The following is a 22,636-nucleotide window of genomic DNA, read 5'->3' as shown; positions in this document are numbered from 1 at the left end:
AAAATCTGATTATGAAGGCACATGTAAATAGCCTGGTATCCACTACCACCTATTATATCAGATTACTAACACATATTCACCCTTTTCTCTCCAAAAAGAGCTGTGAGACGGTCGCCAGAGCCATGATAGGGTCGAAAATAGATTACTGCAATAGTCTTTTGATAGGAGCTGGTAAAGTGGAAATCGACAGAGTACAGGTGATTCAAAATGGTGCCATTGGAGCTATAGTGGGCTTAATAAAGTATAAGCACATTTCGGAGATGCAGAAGGGGCTGCATTGGCTACCTGTGGAGGCGAGAATACAATTTTGGTGGTTGCTCACAATAATCCACAAATGCCTTGAGGGCTTTAACTTGCACTACCTTCCAGAGAGGTTAATAAAGAAAACTTCAGTGAAAACCTTAGCTCAGGCAAAACAGAGTTGCTTGTGGTTCCAAGAGCCAAGCTATCACAAATGAGCACTGAGACTGTGGAACTCAATTCCGCCAGATCTTAGGGGAATTAAATCACTCGGTGTGTTTAGGAAAAGACGGAAAACGCTTCTCTTTAGATAGTATTGAGACTTTTTCATAAAAACTCCCGAACTGGTTGGTAGGATATTCTTCTTGTCATGACTGTAAACCTGTTTGTGATCTCTTTATAACCTGAAGGCTTTTTCACCCCTTTTCTGTGCCCGTATGCCTCCGGGCCCATGAGTGCGCAATACAAATGTAAAGTAAAGTAAAGTAAAGTAAAGAGCAAAGTGAGCGGTAAACCCACGAGACACAAAGAAAGAGAAGAGGTTTGAGAAGGAAGTTAAGGCCATGCCCCTCCATCTGCTTTACAAGACTTTGATCAACAGGATCCCAGCTGACAAGAGCAGGGAACAACCTTTAGACCGAGAGTCTAACTACACATTCTACAGAGAGGCCTGTGTAGCTAACCATTCATTTCGTAAGAGACCCCAGAATGCACACAATTATTAATTTCAGCCAAGTGTCTGGGACACTGAGAAACCAAAGCTCCAAGAGATAGACCTTATTAAATGGCATGTCCCCCAGAAAAATGAAATGGAAAGAACAGGAGTCAGTCTTGGCTTTTGGCTATCACAGAAAGAATTTCCATCCGTTTATTAGTTACCCTGACACACCTCAGGTGACGTTCTGATCTTGCTCAATCAATGAAGCCACAACAAAGGAGAGTCATTTGGATCTTGGTCTCATTTCTGGTCAAAGTCACCCATCATGACCCATTCCTGATAGCCAATGTAGTGATCTATGAGGTCTCTGGTTGAAGTGCGGAATCATTGAGGGCCGTGTAGATGCAACCCAACTGAAAACCGACCCCTCTGGCGTGCAGACAATTTTGACAGCTTCTTGGAAAGGTCATTGCACACTCACAGGCCACATCTGATGCTGACTGTGACCATCCTTGATCATCTGGTGCTCTCGCTGATCGCTCGGGCCATAGATTAACTGTTGCTCCAATGCATGAATGATTTGCCCTACTTGAATAGTTTGTCCTAGTTTAAGTGTTGCCATTTGTGTTTTGCTCTGTAGCATCCTACTGGGCATTAACCTTGCCCAACTGTATGAAGTGTTTGACTTACTTTAACTGTTGCCCCACTGTATTTTGCTCCTTAGTACCATGTGAATTGTTTGCTCTCTTTGTATTTCTGGACCTATTTTAATTGTTGTCTGACTGTAATTGTCTCCCTAGTATACTAGATTAATTGTTTGCCCATGGTAAGAATTGTTTGCCCCAACAGTAACACTCTCTTCTTCACACCCAAACACACTGGACACAGCCTTACTACCCCACCCGCACACAGCAATTCAAAACCCCGTCTGACAAGCATTTATGAGCCCTGCTGGTCATGAATGCCTGATTGCCCTGGACACAGACCAACTACACTACTCACTTCTGAATTGCGCGAATAATCATAGCAGCAAAGCCATCTTTCACTCTCTTCCCACTGACCCAACCTACCTCCGTCTCATTCAGATCCGCCGGCATGCCGGGAGACATTGCAGGTAGGAGGTGTGTGTGGTATGCATCTCGGTAACAGAGGCAATAACAAACAACCGAAAATGGAGTTGTGGTTACTAGATTTGATTAGGGTGTAGTCACACTTGTAACTGCTGTAGCATATTAACCATGGTGTGCAGAACTATTGTGACCTCGAAAGCAGTTGCACAGTCACTATGGCATTTCCAGCTGACATGAGCAATCATAACAAAGCTTCATAACAAAGTAAAGAGATCCTTTAAGCACTAAAGTCCTGGGGGCTCCTTTGCAAACTCAGAATAACAGCTACATCAAAGACCGCTCATCCCGGTTGGCAACCTCAGACAGGAGTATGTTGGGTATTCCAGAAATGGCTGCGTTAGGTCAGTGTTGGCTGCTCACAGTCTGGAGCCCATGCATGAGGCTGGGGGCGCCTTTTCGGGCATATGTATTTCTATCCGATAAACAGCGACAGCGGTTCTTTGATGTGGCCGAGCAGCCCTTCTGATGGTCTTGGATTCATGCATCCTCTGTCTCTGGATCTGGAATCCTCACATTACTCTGGGCTTCTCTGACCGGTCACATAATAAATAATAGAGACCAGCACTGGGCAATGAGTCTTCGTGCTATACTACCTAGAGGCATGCTATTATGCCCTGAACATGGAAGAACAATGATAATAAAATCAAGCGAATTGATTTCAGTGCAAAGTAGCAGATCTGAGGAGTGGCTCAATTCCCTGAAGTTGTATGTTTGGTTATCTTACTTCATGAATTACCTGGCCAGAAAATTACCCAGGCCCCTGCCTCATCGTGTATCGTGCATAATATTAGTAACCATAGCATGTGTGACAACATGTTTATTATAGCACAATATGATTGGTGTTTTTCATTAAGGATTTTGAGATTGAAACTAATCAAATTAATGTACAACTTTTTTGGGGGTGGGGCCTTATTCCTCTGCACCCTTTGTATCTTATGAAAAATTAAAATGTAACCCCTGACCCAAATAGGGTGTGGTTACCGGGGGGTTGCATAATTACCCTACAAAAGTCTGGGAGCGATAAATAAAGATAATGAAGACAGGAACACCAGTTTTAATTTTTAAAGCATTTTATTTAATGTATGTGGATGTGAGTTGTACTCTACTTAACTTGCAGAAGGGTGACACCAGGCTACCTGGGAGATCCTCTGGAATGTTGGCCTCCAGAACAATAGAGAGGTCGCCCACCATGAGTGACCAGGATAGTGGACCATCCCAAAGTCTTGGGACAGAGGACAAAAGGACAGAAAAAACGTGAAAAGAATTGGAGAAACAAAATGCAATGACACCTCGACACGAATTCCTGGGGGGCCAGCATTCTCGAGCGTCCCCCAGGACTTCAGTTCTCCACTAGGCCAGGACGTCTAAAGCCAAAGAAGCCGAGCAAAAGCGGGATCTCGGGCTACATGGCCAGGTCAGCCCTGATGACACCAGGGCTCGGGCGGCAAGGGCGGCGTGGCCCTGGGAAGATGAAGTGACCTGGGACGCAAGCCGGTCCACCACAGGGCATTTCAGGTGGACCCTAAAGATCAATTCTGCCACGGCCATTTGTGTGTTGCATCCCGGGGTACTGATGGTGGGCTGCAGTGCTGTGCTGCCCTACCGGAGCCGGTCAGAGCCTGCTCGAGGAGGTTGTAAATTACAGGGCATGTCAGCAGTGCGGCTTGTGGGAAGGTCCTGTAAATCCTCGATATGCTAATTTCTGGTGGTACCACATTCAGTTGGTATGTTAATAAGTCCCGCCACTGAACTACAGTGGGGCATGATGCCACCTTCCATGTTCATCACCCCCTTGTTTTTGGAGAGCATGCTACTGACATGACGATTGAGGGCATTCTAACTCTTTTTCATTGCCACATGTGACATGGGAATGTAAACTTTAACAATTACCCTGCCCCAGATGCACTCCCAAGGACCAGGAATTTCTTCAGGCTTTTTTTCTCCATTAATAGCTGAGGAGACTTGACTTTTAGAACCTCATCAGCAAGGATTTGCAGCTTCTGGACAGAAAACAATTTTCACTGCTGTCGGCCTGTCTCACTTCTTTGGATTCCATGTTCCTATGCTTTTTCATGCACACGTTTTGAAGTTACTTCAAAACCGACAATGGCACAGTCTGAACCGATTTTTATCTAATCAGACACATTTTTTGCCATTTTACATTTTCTGGCCATTCAGGGCCTCTTGGATTGAATCGGGGCCTAGGAGAGTAAGCATACAGGTGTTTAATCACCTGATCTGCTTAAGCATGGGTCCTAAAGAAAACAAAAGTGGTGATGGCTGGAAGGTTTAGAATTAATCTTACCCTCTGGCATTGCTCTGGGCAACGCTCCAGACCATCGTTCTTCACCTGCCAAGCCATTACAGAAAGGGGAAAGACCACATGCAATCCAGGCTTGGTTCCAGCCTGAAAGTGGCAGTCCAGCCTAAACTGCTAGGTCACATCCTTTTGCACGAGACCACACGCATCCCAAGACATGTTTCTGCCTCATTTGCCCTCATCAGTGAGGAGTAGCTTGGGTCTCTAGGACCAGCAGGATTTTCTAGGGGTGATGTCATGGAGCTGCTGCTTACATTGTAAAATATAAAATGCTGCAATTACTGTGACCAGTAACACATCCTTCAACACGTCCCCTCTGTCTCCCATCGAACAAAAATAAATGTGGGTTACTTACCAAAAAAGCAAAACAGAATGGTGATGGCTGGATGTTTTTAAATCTTTCACAACCACTGGCACAGCTCTTGGTAACCCTCCAGACCATTGTTTTTCAGCCTGCCAAGCAACTAAGGGAGGGGAAAGAACATATGCAAGTCAGGCTTGATCCCACCCCAAAGGGGCAGTTCAGCCCAAACTGCTAGGTCACATCCCTTCTACACAAGACCACAAGCATCTGCAGACATGTTTCAGCCTCATTAGGTGTTATCAGTGAGGAGTAGCCTAGGTCCGTAGGTCCAGCAGGCTTTTCTAGGGGTGATTTTGTGGAGCTGCTGCTGCTGTTTATATTTCATTTTTTTTTAAAAACTGCAATTATTGTGACCTGCAACACATCATTCCCCTCTAGGTCCCATCTAACCAAGAATACTGTGGGTTACTTACCAAATAAGCAAAATAGAAAGGTAATGGCTGGAAGGTTTCAAATCATTCATAACCACTGGCAAAGCTCTGGGCAACCCTCCAGACCATCGTTTTTCTGGTTGCACTTGTGTAGGTCATATGCTCTTTCCAGTCTGTGGCCAGACACTTGGCAGGCACTGGATGCCTGCACTTTGGGGTTTCGGCCTCTTCGAGATGCTTTGTCTGTTTAGAGTTTAGCCTGAGATATGTACAATAGGTTGTTGTGTTGGACGTCTGCTTACATTTACAGCAATTTGGTAATATGGACACTTATATTAACGCTTTATATGGTGATCCATTCTTGTATGAAATGTTTATTGTTACAGTGATATCATAACCATGTTTTTCTTAATGTACAAAGGAACAATGCTATGTGATGCCACTTCCTGTTTTGTCAAGGGGTGAACGGTTGTGTACCATCACTTCTGGGCGGTCACTTGGGGGCGGGGTCAAATGACATCACTTCCTGTGATGTCATCAGAAGTCGATGTTCATGTGATGTCACTTCCTCTACCCCAGGCATTTTGGTGAAATGGCGTCCCTGGGCAAGGTGATTCCTAACATGCACCCTATTCAGGTTATTGTTCAAGGACCCCAAGTCTCATTTGATTTTACAAAAGATGGGTTTTCCAAGGACAGGTAGTCAGGACATTCCCCTGTTATTGTTTGCAAATTCTGATATTGTCATTAGCTGTATTGTGCTGTATATGCAGAAACACTTAAAGGTTCTGCCAGAGTTCAATCTCCCCCTAGAAGAATTGTATAGTTAATGAAACAAAGGCTCAGATCAGGGTGCTGAGAAGAGCAAAATATTGGAAAGAACAGTTCCTGATTAATGCTCACCTGCTCCAGGTTGTCCCCCGGTTTGACTATCTGGGTACAGGTTTTGATAATAAGAGGAAGTGGAGTCCCCAGGTGGGTAAGAGTGGGTTCAAGCTTCAACCTTACATTTGAAGGCCTTGCCCAGCACAGGCCACAGAGGTCTACAACAGGAAAGCCGTCATTGCAGCAATCTATGGAGAAGTGGGGGTCTACACCAAACAGCTAGAGAAGGTAGTGGCAGCAAATGTCTCGGTAACGGGGGTTTTATCATTTAGCAAGGATAGCCTCTGTAGATGTTAACCTCTGGATGTTTGGGTGAGACTGATACAGATCTGCTTGCACTTTCAGCTGTTGTACTGGGCCAGGGTATGGTCTAGCCCAGAAGATGGTATTTACAAATCCTAATTTATATTGGAAATTCAGGCTGTGAGGAAAGTAGCATGGATCCTCAGGGTCAAGAAGTGGATTTTAGCCCTAAGGTTGGATCGATTTAGGGTTTTCCCTGTGTTTTGTCCATCCAGAAGGATACCCAGAGAGAAGTAAGAGAAAGGTTTTGGGGCTTAAAGAGGCAACCTTAGTAGATGTACCTTGATTAAATGGTACTTGGCAGACAAGGGGGCTTAGGGAGATGAGGGATTTTCAATTTGCTGTATCCCAAGAGGCCTGAGAACATGTTTATGCAGCTTAGGTTTGGATCGCCCATCTGGGATTTGTGACTGTAAAATAGACGTGCCATCCTCAGGGGGGTAAGAAACTGCGACGCACTTCTTACTTCTCTGCGTCAATACAGAAGACGCAGAAAGGCAAAGCTCATTCCATTGTTTAAATGCAATGGCATGAGAATTTATAGGGCTACTGCGGGTTTCTGCCTTTTGACACCATTTGTGGCAAACGCAGAACCTGTAGCTAAATGCTTCTCTGGGCTTGGAAAGAGAAAAGAAGACTTTAGGAGTTTTCGAGCTCTGGCGAGCAAATTAGAAAAAGTATGTTAGTATTTGCCTGCAAAGGGGTCAGCTGATTTCAGGTTAGCATAGTCTTAATTGTATGTAAAAAAGGACATAGTACTGGTTGTGGGATAAGATTTGTAAGCAATTGCATTAGACATTTTAACTTTGTGATGCATGTATTTAATGAGGTTTAGTCTAAAGGTTTGATATAAACCATATATATTGAAATACAATGGAGGAATAAAAATGCCACGTTATGCCACTTTATAATGAAAGCGACATTGAGCAGGGACCTGTGGCATAAAATACCATGGCTGAGGTCCGTAAAAGAGCTTATGTGCAAGGCAAATGTGCCGGCTATGCCACCCTCTACTATGTTGCTAATACCACAGGAAGTAAGATTATTTAAGGAAGCAGTAATCAGGGAAACGCATCTGTGCCACAAGTGAATAGTTTTCACAAGTCTATGTGGGGGGCACCTACTCTGCAGCCGTATCTTGCCTGGGCCAGGAATAAACATCAAAGCTGGCTCAATACAAGGGCACGACTCGACTGCTTACGGTTGGGAGTTAATACGATGATCTTGGTGGGTTATCCAGATGATTTAAGCTGCCCCGTGTGTGGTGCCCCGCACGAAAATTTGAGCCATTTCAATTTGTTTTGCCCAGGCTATAAGGAAACAAGAAAACTGACCATTCTCCGAGTTTTAAAATGCACAGATTTGTGTCAATATAGGCCAGCAATGTCTTTCTTACTAAGGGCAGAAACGAAATTGACAGCCTGGGCCTTGCTGTTGTATCTGAAGACTGCCATGTTTCGCAGAAGGGGGGTTTTAAGAGGACAAACTGCTGTATTTTTAAATTATGTGTTTTACAATCATGAAAATGTGTGTTTTACTGCTGTCTTCTTAATTGATTTAATATGTAATGGCGATTGATTTACTTAAAATGCATCTATGGATTATGTTTCTCTCTCTGAAGTTGTATGTATGTTTTTGATGAATATTTATATTCGAATAAACATGTACAAATACAATTTAAAAAAATACTGGTTCTGGGTGTAAAGGTGATTGTGATGAAATGTGATAACACAAATTACATTGTTTTATCTTGAAATGTTCATTGTGAATTCTTTATTGTAATGGCTTTTAAGATACACATTAAAGATGGAACGAGTGACAAAAGAAACAAGTACTTTACTGAAGCGCATATGTTTTTCGTCATTGTTCAGAGAGCGTTCAGTGACAACTTCAACCCCTGTCACCCAATACTTGGTAAATATTAAAAAGAAGATAGTGACGTGGAAAAGCACGTTTTGCCTTTTGGGGTGTTCAGGACAAGGTCCTGTTTCTGTGACAACCCGAAGCAAAGTTTTGGGACTGGAAGCCAGAACTGGTTGATAAGGACGGGGCAGGGACCATTACTATATGGGCCTCACTCGAGTGCGGCAGTGCAGTAAAAGAATGCAGTAACTGGATGACCTCCCATTTTACAGCACTGCCAGATTATGCATTTCAACACCAAAACTCCATAAAACGTTATGTAATGTTACGTTAAAGTTTACTATGCCGTGCATTGTTGCCACCTGCGTGGTCTCTTGGCGCTCGGAAACTCTCTTCGCATGTGGCCAGGGAAGGGCAGCTGCTACCTGATCCCGACCCTGGCAGTGGCTGTCTGAGGGACGACCACATGAGGGGAGGGGATGCTTGTCAGACGGAAGGAGACTTAGCGGTAGAAACATGGTAGCCCCCTTTCCACTCATGACATCCCCCTTAGTTCACCAACCGTTATGACCTATTGTAGTAAAGATACAGTCCCATCCCTCTGTACTGAGCACAGAGCTCCTTTTGACAACTTATGGCAAAATACTGAGACAATGAAGAGCACGAGAGAAATGCAGAGTGCAAAAGCCTTGGAACAAGAGACACGCTCTAGTGGTTGGAAGCATCTGATCGGTGATGGGACATTTAAAAACCCAGCACCGCAAGGAAGATGGAGATCCATGGTGCCCGACGCGGGTCGGGCAGCGAGAAGCAGACCAGCTACAGCAGGGAACAAAAGGGCTCAAATTGGCACTATCACGGGAGGTCCAGAGGAGAAGAGTTTACCGCACACAGACCTGCGGCAAGTGAGGCTAACAAGAGGAGGTCCTGCCTCAGCGAACACCGGAGGACAGTCGGGACACCAGCAGAAGGAAGAGATGCCCCATTGGAGAAGCATAGAGCCGTGGAGAATGCCAAGGCCGCCAGAGAACACTGGTGAGCCCAGATAGGGGAAGTGGGACACCTGGCTGCTTCAAGGTGTATAACGCACACCCAAGGAAGGCAGAGAAACTCCCCAGGTGAACCCAGGAGAGGGAGATGGGATGCAGAGTACATTTAGAAGGGAAACAAATGAAAGGGAGTCAACGACCAAGTACCTGAAAGAACTGAATTGTAATATATGGAAGAAGTACTTGCAGGAGAGTAAAACAGGCAGCCGGTTGCGAGTCTGGGACCAGCAGCCAAAGTACAAAGTGAATAAGCAGTGGCAGGAGAGTATACAAGGCAATGCGACTGTGAGTCAGGAGACCCACACCCGAAGAGAAAGAGAACATTAAGAAAGCCCTGGCAAGAGAGTATACCAGGCAATGTGACTGTGTGTCAGGAGACGTGCATCCAAAGAGAAAGAGAACATTAAGAAAGCCCTGGCAGGAGAGTGTACCATGCAATGTGACTGCGAGTCAGGAGACCCATATCCAAATGGAAAGAGAACATTGGGAAAGCCCTAGCAGCAGAAGATACCAGGCAGTTTGGTTACGAGTCTGGGACCAGCACCCAATTTCAAATAAGAAGTAGACAAGTAAGAGGTGCCAGAAGAGGATAGGCAGCCTCTTGGAAGTATATGAAACCCATGGGAAGGAGCCCAACTCCCTTTGGGTGGAAAGATGATTAAACTATGGAGAGCCAAGTGAGTTAAGGGGAGAAAAATAACCCTTGAGTTTGTGAAGTCTAGAGAAAGGGAGCCATATCCCCTGGATTGGATAATTGCACATTTCTGGGAAAGAGAATGGTGGTTAAAAGCTGTGAGGAAGCTGAGAGACTCGGGGGAAGGGACGCCCTCCCTCAGGATTGTGAGACTGTGTGGAACTTTGATTATTTATTTATTTGAACACTTTTTGAACTTTGTTTTGGAACATCGGAAAGCCTACAGATGGCCAAGTGAAAGCCTTTGCCCATTTGCACATTTCTTTTAGTTTAGCTTGTAAGGGCCAGGATAGGAATTTGGACACAAGACAGAGAACTCTTTATTTTTGGACATTCTGACACTGACATCCTTTAGTTTCGTCGAGGCATGGAAACCCCTGCCTATAGTGATAGGGAGAATTAGGTCTTTCTCCAACCCTACTTTTACTTTAATATGCCTCTGTGTCCACGTCTCACTCATGATTCATTACAAATACTTAACTATATCAAACAATAAATGACAAATGATGTTGCTTACACACAGATTTCTGCAGAAGGTGCATCAATCAACTGGGCGCCCTTGCACATTACATTGAAAATATATATTCTGATGCATTAACAACTTAAGTATACGTGATCAAATAAGGTTGATAGTAACAAAACTGTAATTCTGGAAGAGAGCATAGTGATAGATGTAAGGCTTTCAATTAAATATTAGCACTATCATTGCTCTGCACAACATTCCATGTCATAATTCTTTAGATGTCTGTGCCATTACAGAAGGGGACAAGTCATTAGTTTAGTTTAGTTTAGTTTAGTTTAGTTTGTTTATTTATAGAGCGCGGCCAAACCCTCGGGTAGCTGGGCGCATAATCATGTGGACAACATAGTTACATATCGTTGCGCGAAACACAAATGGTTACATACATTCAAAGTTACAAAGAACAGTGAGAGTCGTATATGCAATAGCGCGTAAAGACCGGGTTACAAGGTGGTCCGTTTCAGGATAAGGTTAAGTCATACGGTAAGAATGGGTGGAGGCAGGCAAGTGTGTAGTGAGTGGCAATGTTTTAGGTATAGAGCCAGGATTTCACCATAGCTCTACAGGAATTTTTAGGCCATGTGGCCTAGCAGTCTAGCAGTTTGGACAAGGCGGCTCACATTAGTGGCAGAGCCAAGGCTGATTTTCAGACACTGGTATGGAAGGCTGACGAGAGCAATGCCAGTGGTTATGATTGATTCAGAGACTTATATCAATCCTTTTTTAGTTTTGCCTATTAGGTGTAAGCCAGGACTCTTGCAGTGGAACACAGATACGACGGAAACAGGATGTGAGGAGAAACACACATCCTATGGGCGTGTTTGGTCATTTACCCACCAAATGACTAGCCATGGCGAGGTGGATGCCTATGGCATTACTACCAACTATCTGTTCCTCACCGCCAAAACATACCCTTTGGGAACTCTTTGAGCAAGCTCTATCACAAAGTAACACCAATCTTTGTACTGTATACGTCCTGCCTGTGTTATATCTAAGCGGTTATTTGAGTGTTTAATTACTTAATTGCCTCTGTTAATGAGCTCCTGGTGTGATAAAAATCTCTTAATATGTGTCTTCAGCCAGTTGATTTTATAAGCAAAATCTGTGTCAGTGTCTCTGTTCCTTGCACTGGAGTCCTGTCTAAAATAAGCAATTGCAAAGCCAACAGTTTTGGCTTGTGCATAGGTATTAGACAGGCATTTGCCAGGCAATGACATCATGCCCAGGTACTTGCACAGTTTCCCAGCTGTTCCCATTTTATGGCCATGTGGTACCCTTATGGCAGTACCTGGCAAATGCCTACCCATGCATAATCAAAGCCCCAAGATGTTGGCTTTGCCAATGCATGTTGGTTTCAGTTTGTCTCCCTAAGTGAAAGTATATATGCTCAGATGTGTGTGCCTTGTCTGCCTAGGGAATCAGACTGCACCTCACTGAGTTGGTCCAACAGGCCCTACCTGAAAATGACACGGCAAGGATGGCAAGTAGGAACCAGTTTCACATCTTCTCATGTGTACTTGTCAGTGGGGTTCCGAACTAAATAGAATGTATCTTTGTCTGCATGGAAGCCTAGCCTGAACATTTCATGATTCCAACTGATAAGTACTGAATTGATAACCTCCTACTGTTTGAGTAACTTAACACAGTGAGCATGCAAACAGAATACATCATGTGTATTGTGGGTCTTGTTTGCAAAGTATGTTATAAATCCTGGGTGCTGGGTGTTTATTATTTGCTGTTGGACCCGGCCAGTGATGGGGAGAGGAGTGGGGTGGGAGGATTGTTCCAACCCCCCAATACACATTTACCTCTCAGAATATTAATCATGAACAGCTGGAAAACAACATAAGTGAAGAGCCTTTTGTTTAATGTTGCGGGCCAAGTAAAAAAGGTGCACACCAAACGTATTTCAATATTTCCTGAAGAGTGCCACCAGAGGTAGGTGGATTTAAAATGTGGACATGGGACAAATGCACATGCCCCCTACCCTGCTCTGCCACTCTTCCCTCAAACACAAATAGTCACGGCTGCACAGGCCCTACCAGTTAAGTCATATGTTTATAATGTGTCTCGGAAGCAGATTATTTACAACAGGAATTGATTAGAGATGTGAAAATGATAACTGGCAGTGACCATTTCTGTGGCACTTTTTTCTTTAAATTATATAATGTGTCATTGTTGGGTGATTAGAAATTAAATGGATGCAGGACAAGCTGTGTGAAGCAATGACCTTGTCATTCATTTCATTTCCCTTTGTGTTTTATGAGTTTTTTTGTAAGTTCTCATTAATTTCGATGCTGGAGCTTGTAGGCTGCCATTCATGATTGGGAAAATAAAGCTACAATCATAGAGGGTCATTTTCCAAGTCCTGGGGATTGGAAAAAGTGGGGCTAAAAGCATTTCTCACCACTTTTTTTAAAATAAATGTAACTTTTTATGAACTGCAGGATTTTGTATGATTTTGCGGGCAAAGTTGGAGAACAGATCAGACTTAACAAGTTTGCCTGCTCTTACAGGTCCCCAGCTGAATCTGATTGGTTTTCCACCAGCATGTATTTTTATGTTGGTGGAAAACCAATAAATTCCTAAGGAATCTGCCTGACTTTACACCCTGGTAAAAGAAGGCTGATGCCAAAATAAACCATTGTGGATGACTCCCATTATTTTTAATTATGGGAGGGATTTACACTTTTCCACCCCACATAGTGGAACAGTGAATATCAAAGGCAATATTTGCCATTGTTTTACTCTTTACTTTACCATTGCTTGGTGGAAACAATTAAAATTGCAGAGGGAGATTTTGCAAAAAACTGCAAACAGGAGTGGTCCCCTCTGTGCAATTTAGGATTCAAAGCAAAATTACTTCCTTACTCTTTTTCATCAACACATTTGTACAATTATACATTGTCAGGTTGGTTTGTCATGTGACTTTTAAAAGTAATTGTATAAAATTGAGTATTATTTTCGGTATTCAAAACCAAACTTCAATACATATTTGTCCAACTTGAGCTTGGAAGATGTGTGGTCAAGTATCTACATTTCAGGCTAGGCTCAAATGCTGGCTTTACCACTTAATCAAAGTGTTTGTGTAAATCATGTAATCACACTGTCCTTTAACTGACAAATATTAGGTGCCCCTAAAAGTGATTCAGTTCACAGTATAAGCTATTTCAAAAATGTCTCACTCATAGTTCAATAAATGGGCAGCACATATGTCAGGACGTGCCAAGAACACACACACACACACACATACCTTTCTTTGAAAATATCAGGCCACATTTATTGATCAAAATTGGGAAATTCAATACCAAATCAAAGTGAACACATAAAACAAAAAGTCATCATGGACAATTGCATATTATAATCAGTATGTAAACCGTATGTACCAGACAATGCTGTATGGGGGCATGGCATGGGAGCAAGGGACCCTCCTCCCTGCCAGGCCCCAGCAGGAGCGATACCAAGAAGCCAACCTGCACTGTCTGCCTCCTAATCCCACTCATCCCACCCTTGCTCTCTCTCCTGCATGCTAGCACTCGCTCATGCACTCAACTCAGACCAGGCATCCTTAGCGGGACCCGCTAGCAGACCAGATGCTAACAACTGGCCTGTCATTAACGGGCCCGTTGTTAGCATCCTCCCCATTCCCATTGGGCCGTATGGGGGCTCAAATGGGAATGGGGATGTACCGGGTCCGGGTCCCGCGAAAGGGATTTCCCGGGCCCTCCAAGTCCCCTTTTGCAGGACCCGGACCTGGTACCCAGTATGGGGGTAGCCATGCCGCTAAAAGCAAAAAGCGGCATGGCTACCTCCATACTCATAATGAGGCCCATTGTTTTGTTTACCACGCCCTGTCCAGCCTTAAACCTAAAGGCCCCTGAAAGAAAAAAACACGTGATACGCTCACGCAAAGCTAAGTGAAATGCAATCAACGCCCATTATCACTTGCAGTCACATTCCAGAGATAGTGCCGAGAATGTTGATTTGCCCGCCCTGTTTTCTATTGGAGCCAGACTTTCAGATGAGGAGATGTCTGCTATGTGACCATGTCACAGTGACAGGACACTGATTTGTAGCACTATGCAAAGCTTTCATATACATAAAATGTGGTATTGACGGAAAACGCTGTAACATCCCAATGGACTGCGCTTATTTATTTGATTTTGAGCATTCTATAGTGCAAGATGCATATTCATTTGTGGGATCAGGAAAACTTTCCAAATTATTTTAAAGATCAGCCGACATCAGAGAAGGTAGAGAAACTGGTATTGCGAGTAATACTTATCTGTGCACAGGCTCACAGGAATTCGCATAGCTTCGTGTAGGGATTTAGCAGGTTTCATATTTCTATAGTTTGCATTAACCTGATATTTTAAAATACAGGCACAAGTAGAATACCAGAATATGATCTAATGACAGAAAACCGACCGACATTTTTTTTTTTTAAAACAACAGCAGCCTGAAAAAGAGCTCCCATAACTTCTCTCGCCCAGCTGCTAACCGTTCTAATAACAGTTGTTTCTGATGTTGTTAAGGGCTTGTGAGGAATTTGACCATACGCACAAGTGTGTGCGCTAGCATGGGCTTTTTGATTTGTGTAAAATGAAAATGAATGATGGGAGATCAACCGCCGAAAATGTGTGAGGCCATTCTGCACACATTTTGCCTGTTCACTGCACAAAACGCATAGTCACGTGTACTCCGGGAGGACACAGCCTACAGGCGCCATCCTCCCCTGTCACATTCAGCTGAAATGTGACAGCCACGGGTACATCAAAGCATCTCAATAAGGGAAGAAGGCATGGCTAGCCTAATTAAAATATCAAAGGTGCCATGGATCTGCTTCCCTATTGTCTAGTTCAGCTGGTGGCAGTGCATACTAATGAGAGTTCATTGAGGCAAGCCTGTGAAAGGGGCTTGGCCACAGGACAGACAAAAGGAAGAGGGGCTAACCCCTATTTGATATGCAATGTGTCAACTTGAAGCTCGTTCCCACACCTCTGTATGAGGGACAGTGAATGGCATGTCTTGGTTCACTAGTACCCTGCAGAACTGACCCCTTTCAGAGGGAAAAGTATGTGATTTAAAGGAGACAGGAAGTCTGATTTCGTAACAAACTTCAAGAGAGACCTGCACTTTGATCCAGAGCCCCAGGGGGCTCAGTTAACCAGAGAGACACTTTGATCTACAACAGACAGGAAGATGGGTGGGACTTAGGAGTAGATGGTGTCGCCTCCTACCTTTCCTGTTGCAGAGCACTCTGGTTCTGACCTCACACATAACAGAAGATTGTTGGTGGGGGACCCAGGATTGGTTCATTAAGGTAGGCTTAGCCTGCACCAGTCACTGGCGCCCATTTGGCTTTAAAAGAGGGCTGAGCCCCTCACTTACTAGATCATCTGACGACTTTAAAAGGAGTAAGAAGAAGGACTATTTGGACCCAGGCTGAAGGTACAATCTACCTTACATCTTCTGCCAGTGAAGGAAGGCCATGATTTCCAAGAGGGAAGCAAGATCCCGCCTCTAAACATCTCCCAGGGAACAGAGGGGGATACCGGACTCAGAGGACCCGTCCACAGTGGAGTAACTTTGCTGAAAATTTTGGGGGGGGGCATGAAATCTGATGAAAAGGTGCCCCAGCCAAATTAATAGGGACAAAATGGTGTGCCATGAAAGTTTGGGGGGACAAACACCCCCGTCCCCCCTAAAATTACGCCCATGCCCGTCCAGTAGCTCCAGGACCGGTACCCAGCCAGCACACAGCGTGCCCTGCTTGGTTCTGCCATCAAGCTTCCTAGGTGGGAGCTGCCAGAGAGTCTCTGCCGAACTGCCTGCCGCCTGATACCCGCAGCTGTCTCCTGTCTTGAACTCTGTCGCAGGAGCTGCAATGCATCCTGGAACCAAATTGGATATTTGTATAAAACCTTGACTGGACAGTCCCTTTTATCATTGGGTAATAATTGTATTTTCGCTGTGTTGCAACTAACCAACGATCCACAACATTGCAGAGATAAGCTTGCCATTCCGTCCACATTACCAAAACTGGACAAGGAGGTTTATAATGTATTCATTTATTTATTACATTTATATAGCGCGCCTAACCCTCAAGCATCTGGGCGCTTGAACTTACGAATATGGTTACATTACGAAAACTTAGCTACCCAGTAGAGTTCTGGTACACAGGTATAATAGCATTACATACATGAATATTCCATTGCATATTAATCAAGAACTTTTCAAAAGATCATATAGTACATTTGGATCATGAGCTTAAGACCTGTTGCTCAGTAGTGAAGTGGTAGGCACTTGATATGCTGGTTGAAAATCCATGTTTTTAGTTTTTTGTGAAAAGACCAAAGTGAGGCATCTGTTCTCAGTTCGGGCAGCATGGCATTCCAGTAGTTGGCTGTGATAACCTGGAATCTAGAGCCTCCCGCTTTTTGTCTTTTGTATCTTAGTGTAGTCAGTTCCCCTAGGTAGGCTGATTGGGTTGGTCTGGTCGATTGAGCTTTGGAGATTAGATTGGAGAGGTATCGCGGGCAGTGTTAGTTAGACATTTATGAGTAAGAGAAAGTATTTCAAATTTAATGTGGTCTCTTACTGGTAGCCAGTGGATGTTTCTTCGTGTTGTGGTAATGTGATCTGATTTCGGGATATTGAGCGCGGCTCTGATTGCATTATTTTGGATGATCTGGAACTTCTTGATATTTGTAGCTGAGGAGCCTGCGAAGATGGAATTACAATAGTTGATCCTTGAAAGGATCAATGCTCTAGCTAGTGTGACACTGTTCTCCACCATAAGTTAAGGTCTGCATGCAGTGATAAGTTTAGCAGTGTATGTAGCAGCCAAGTTGATGGTGCTGACTTGTCGGGAGAGGGTGAGGGATGAGTCTAGATAGATCCCTAGTGTCTTAACTTCTTTCGCTACCGTGATGCAGTTGCCATCTATGTTGAAGGTTTTGTAGGTGAGTGGTAGGTTCTTGAGTCTCGCAGGACTGCCTATGATCAGGATCTCTGTTTTATCGTCATTAAGACAGAGTTCGTGTTGAGCCATCCAGGCCTGAATAGCAAGGTAGATGAAATCTAGGGATTTGGAATCTGTTTTCGTAATCCTCATCATTGATAGTAATATTTGGGTGTCGTCCGCATAGTTTGCGTATGTGACACCCAAATTATCTAGTCTATCAAAGAGAGGTTTTGTGAATGAGGAGGCCAAGAAGATTGTGTATTTCGAGATAGTTTTGAATTTGTACATATGCTACCCTATCTAGTATTATTAATAGGAAGGCTACTGTCGTAATGGGCCTGTAATTGGTTGGCACGTTGGCGTCTAGATTGTTTTTTTTAGTAAGGGTAGTACCCAGGCTTCCTTCAGGTTTTCAGGTACTTTATTAGATGCAAAGGAATTGTTTATTAGTGAGGTGATGAATGGTGCCAGGTCATCTACGCAGTCTTTGATTAGTGTGGCTGGACATATGTCACCTTGGCATCTGAAGGGTTTTAGAACTTTTATGGTTTTTATAGTTTCCTATATGGTGATAGGTGTGAATTCAAATCTGGGGAAGGGTTTGGGTGGGTTATGCTCCACCGTAGGCTGTTCAGATGAGGCAAGCTTTGATTTTTATAGATTAATCTTGCGTTGGAGGGATGAGACTTTGTCCATAAGTGCCTTTTGGATATTTTCACAGGCTTGATCCTTGATGCAGAGGTCTGGGCTCTGAGAAGGAGATTCTAATTACCGCAGGACTGAGAAGAGCTCTTTGGTGCCAGAGTTGGCATTCTCAATACGTTTGTTATAAGCGTTGCTCTTTGCTAAGAAGATGGCTTCTTTGTATTTAGTGGCCATGGAGGTGAATTGTTGTTTGTTATTGGAAGTGGGGTTTTTCGCCAGTTACTTTCAGCAATTCTTTTTTTTATTTTGTAAGTGTTTAAGCTCTGGGGTGGACCAGTGATTGATATGGGCTTTGGGTTTGGCTTTACAGTTGCCCATAGGTGCCACTTTGTTGATCGCTGCTCCAATCTGTTTGGATCCCTTCTGGTGCACTAGAGGTGTGGGGCTGATTGATGGTTTAGAAACCGATATTCATCCCTTGACCACTGGTGGCCCGGAAGTTGATTTGTCACACTGGTGCAAAGACCTGTTTAGCTGCGTCGTCTGATAATCTAGTTGTAGGAATGTTCGTGTTATTTTGTTTGCGTTGGGTGGGGCATTTGTGTCCCTTGGAAAAAGATTGCGCCGATCTTTAGCACTATTGAATAATTACAGGGCGCACACCTGCATGACCCTGTGGATGCAATTGCGCTGCTGCTGCAGTCCCTGACAAGGGAGTGACGCACCCTGTTAAGCACGTTTTCATCTTTATGACTTAGTTACCTTGCTAATTCATGTCCCATCCTTTAATTTACAGCGCAGAGTAGCGAGCTGGATGTGGCTATAAATAAAGGCAAACATCACAGACTTCAGAGGAAAGTACCACCTCCCTCGTCCCTGACTCAACAGTCGCTGCTGGCAAAACTGCCTTACGAAACATGAGAGGAACCACTTGCTGAGGACAGACCCCCTGAACTGACTCTCAGAAGTCACCAGACCTCTAGGTTATATGAAATGCTGCCACTAGTTCCTTGCTGTCTTCCCAGCCACTGTCCCCTTGAAGTGTGATTTACAAGTTGGACCCCTGGTTTCTCACTGCGGTGAAAGGCTCTGAATTCAGCAAGGCCCCTTCACTTTGGATGACCTGGACTAAACCGTAGCAGTGAGTGCATTAGCAGGTGACATTAAGTGAGCTCTGTACCAACTTTAAGACTGTGGTGGAACATGAATCACGCGAGAGAGCTCTGAGTGGCTGACTTTTTGCACTCATAGAGCAAATAAAAGGGGTTTATTTGTGTAAATCATAAACACCCCGAGGCCTAACTTAAGCTTTAACTAGAGATTGTATTGACTGTATGACATGTTGCACCTATTGTTTATGGAATGCGATATACATACTGGAAATCTGTACCGTATACATTAATTTGATCTCAATGGTTAATTGTGCAGAGCAGAGACTCACCTCTTAGAGGCCTGCCATGCCTAATGTTTTTTCTTCTTGTTGCGGGCAGCGGTGCCTGCAAAAAAGCGACCGTGCACTGCAGTGGTGACTGGCTCCTCGACCTCCATCGTTGTTAGGGTGCGGCTCAGGGCTTGTGCAGGTAATCAGGCAGGGCTTGCCTTTTGCCTAAACTGAGAATGTGTGCGTGATGCAGCATTTAGGGCACACAAGCGCAGCAAATGTGCAAGGCAGGCGGGAACCCTGCCTGACTGCCTAACCCTGCTGTTCCTGTGTTTGCCGCCTGCTTGCCACCACTACTCTCCTACACCTTAATGGTGGGGTGTTTGCTGCCACCGCAGCAGTGTGGGCAGTAGACACAGGCAGAGCAGCACCGAGGCCCCCAACCCTGTTGCTGGAGGAGGCCACAAGCCTCCCCTTTGTCAACTTGGCATGGGGCTGTTGGCAGCTGTGAGTGCCTCAGGCCGCCTCATACACACAAGCACGCATGCATTCAGAGATACACTCGGAGGCACGTCTGATGCTGTTGAGGTCCCGGCGGCAACTGCCGTTCCGGACACATTTATTATTAATGCGCATGCGTGAGCCCAACCGAGGCTCGCGCATGCGTACATGCTTGTCCAGCTGTAACATCCCTCCTTTTCTTTAAACAGAAACAATCAACAAAATATAACATGACCGTGACTCAACGTGAGTCGCTCAACTCTGGCTGTTGCAGGCTCAGTCCCCTGAGTCCATGATGTAGTGCTTGAATCGCACCGGGGGTTGTCGCCCCTGTCTAGTCGGGTACCGACTGCTGCTCCCATAGGTCGGCAGCAGTGCGACCTCATTAGGCATGGGTTCCTCTTGTCTGTCCGCCTCGGGGATACCTTCTCTTGCTTCTGGCCCCGAAGTCTCTTCCGGTGACCTTTCCATGGGAGTCAAGTCCACTTTCTTGAAAAAGGATTTGTTTCTTGTTACTGTTCCTCTTTCATTGGCCGCGGTTATCATCGACCCTTTCACATGGGTAACTGTCCAGGGTTGTGGCTCATACATGAGCGACAGTTTCCCCTCTGGGTGGCAGTTCTTGACGAGCACAGTATCGCCCACCATTACCTCTTTTCCCTGTAGGCCTGTTCTCTTACTCTCCTTCTTGTTCCTGGTCACACTTTCCTGTCAATGACATTGTGATGTCATCTTTGATGTTCTGGGTGTTAGTGTTAGCAGTGCACAGTGGCGCGAGTTATGGTTGCTTATCTTACCATAACTGCTGAATTTCAGGGTTTTTTTGGTTTTACTTTGAACCATAACGTCCCTTAAACAAAGTTTTTTCACTGAATTTCATAGGTTTTTAGTAGCGAAACTTAATCATAACGTCCCTTTAACAAAGTTTTTTCACTGAATTTCATAGGTTTTTAGTAGCGCAACTTAACCATAACGTCCCTTTGACAAAGTTTTTTTACTGAATTTCATAGGTTTTTAGTAGCGAAACTTAACCATAACTTCCCTTTAACAAAGTTTTTTTACTGAATTTCATAGGTTTTTAGTAGCACAATAATATCCCTGACTTTAAATACATGTAACATAGAACATACTGAACTGCTAGCTAGTGATTTCGATGTCCGCGGACATATCGAAAATCTGAGCGTGGTGAATGTAAATTTGAATAGTGTGCCCCATTTCCCCTTTGAGGTTGGCTCTGAAAAGAGCCGTTTTTTTTGTTTTTTTTGCAGATGCTTGACAGAGACCTGTATTTTTTTTCTTCTTTTTTTCTTACTTTACTCCTAAAATCTTCACATAACCTTCTCCAAAGCAACCCTTACATTCCAAAACAGCATGGCATTTCCCATAAAAGATAAGGAAATGCCATCTTGTTTAAAATAAACAGCATTACTGGAATCAATATTCTCATTACTACAGAAGAACATACCAGCTCTAAGCATGAAGGCACACATGCCTCGGTTGATTACACACCTAGCATTGTTTTGCTGAGGACAAAAAACTGAACTATTGTCCCATATTGCCCTAGGTAGTAATCCAGAAAAAATTACTTTGGCATTTGGAAGGATGTTCATTACTGCTTGAACCAAGTGTTCCATATCTGCCAACAAAGTAGGGGCACTGACATAGCCCAAACGGAAAGCACCATAGTGCAAAACTACCACATGGGGACTGTTGATCCTGCCCATATCTTCACAAACTTGTACAATTCCCTGTACATTGCAATCAGGCATAGTACTCCACACGACCTCCACTCCTTTAACATCAACATTCTTTGCAACATGCCTGCATTGAGCATACTGTTGTAAACCATGCACAAACATATCTCCGAGCACCAACACCCTGACTTTCTCCAATTCTGCCATCTTCACTACACACAGTCTCTTTCAACACAAATCCACAACCTCAACATCTGATTGAATGCCAAACCCTACAGTCTTATTTCCAGGCTGAATTTGCTGGAAAACCCCAGATGTAGCACGCCCTGTCCACGGACAGCTGCGGTGTCCGCGGACCGCGTAACTCTTGGGTAGCCCTTCTACCATTTCCACTTCACTCTCTGTGCCATTCCCTCATTGCAATCAGCTAAGCAGTCACACAATACGGAGAACGTCCTCAGAACACCCCCATTTTGTTTATTTTCAAACATTTCAGGACAACGCGAGTGTTCTTATAACACATGCAACTTGCCAGCGAACAATACGGACAACGTCCTCAGAACACCCCCATTTTCTTTATGTACGAACATTTCAGGACACCGCGAGTGTTCTTCTGGCTCACTCTTTTTTCTTTTGCTGACATATCTAGGCCACATGGTTTTCTTCAGTAACAGTCAGAAACTAAAAATTGTATTTTATTTGTAGACGTATCCTACAAGTAGGTTCTTATAGTAATTCCCTTAGAGTCCAGTCACATCATATGAAACATATACATAGGGGAAGAGACAAGCTTTAAAGACAGCATTATTTTCAAGCAAATAAATGATGATTTCTCTGTTTCAAAGCTGCTATTTACCCTATGTATACGTATATTGGTATGTGTTCTTGTCTCTTTCTGTTTTCTCTATAGTAATGCAATTATGCAATACATGGGTTTTATTAGCTACTTATTACATATTTCACAGTACACAAAAATCTATTAAGAAAACAATTATCATTTCATTATTCACCATATTAACATTACGGATATTATACCTTCATCTTGTATGCT

The sequence above is a fragment of the Ambystoma mexicanum genome, chromosome 6q (genome assembly GCF_040938575.1).
Source record: "Ambystoma mexicanum isolate Mex_15411 chromosome 6q, UKY_AmexF1_1, whole genome shotgun sequence".
Lineage (NCBI taxonomy): Eukaryota > Metazoa > Chordata > Amphibia > Caudata > Ambystomatidae > Ambystoma > Ambystoma mexicanum.
This window is presented reverse-complemented; position numbering follows the sequence as displayed.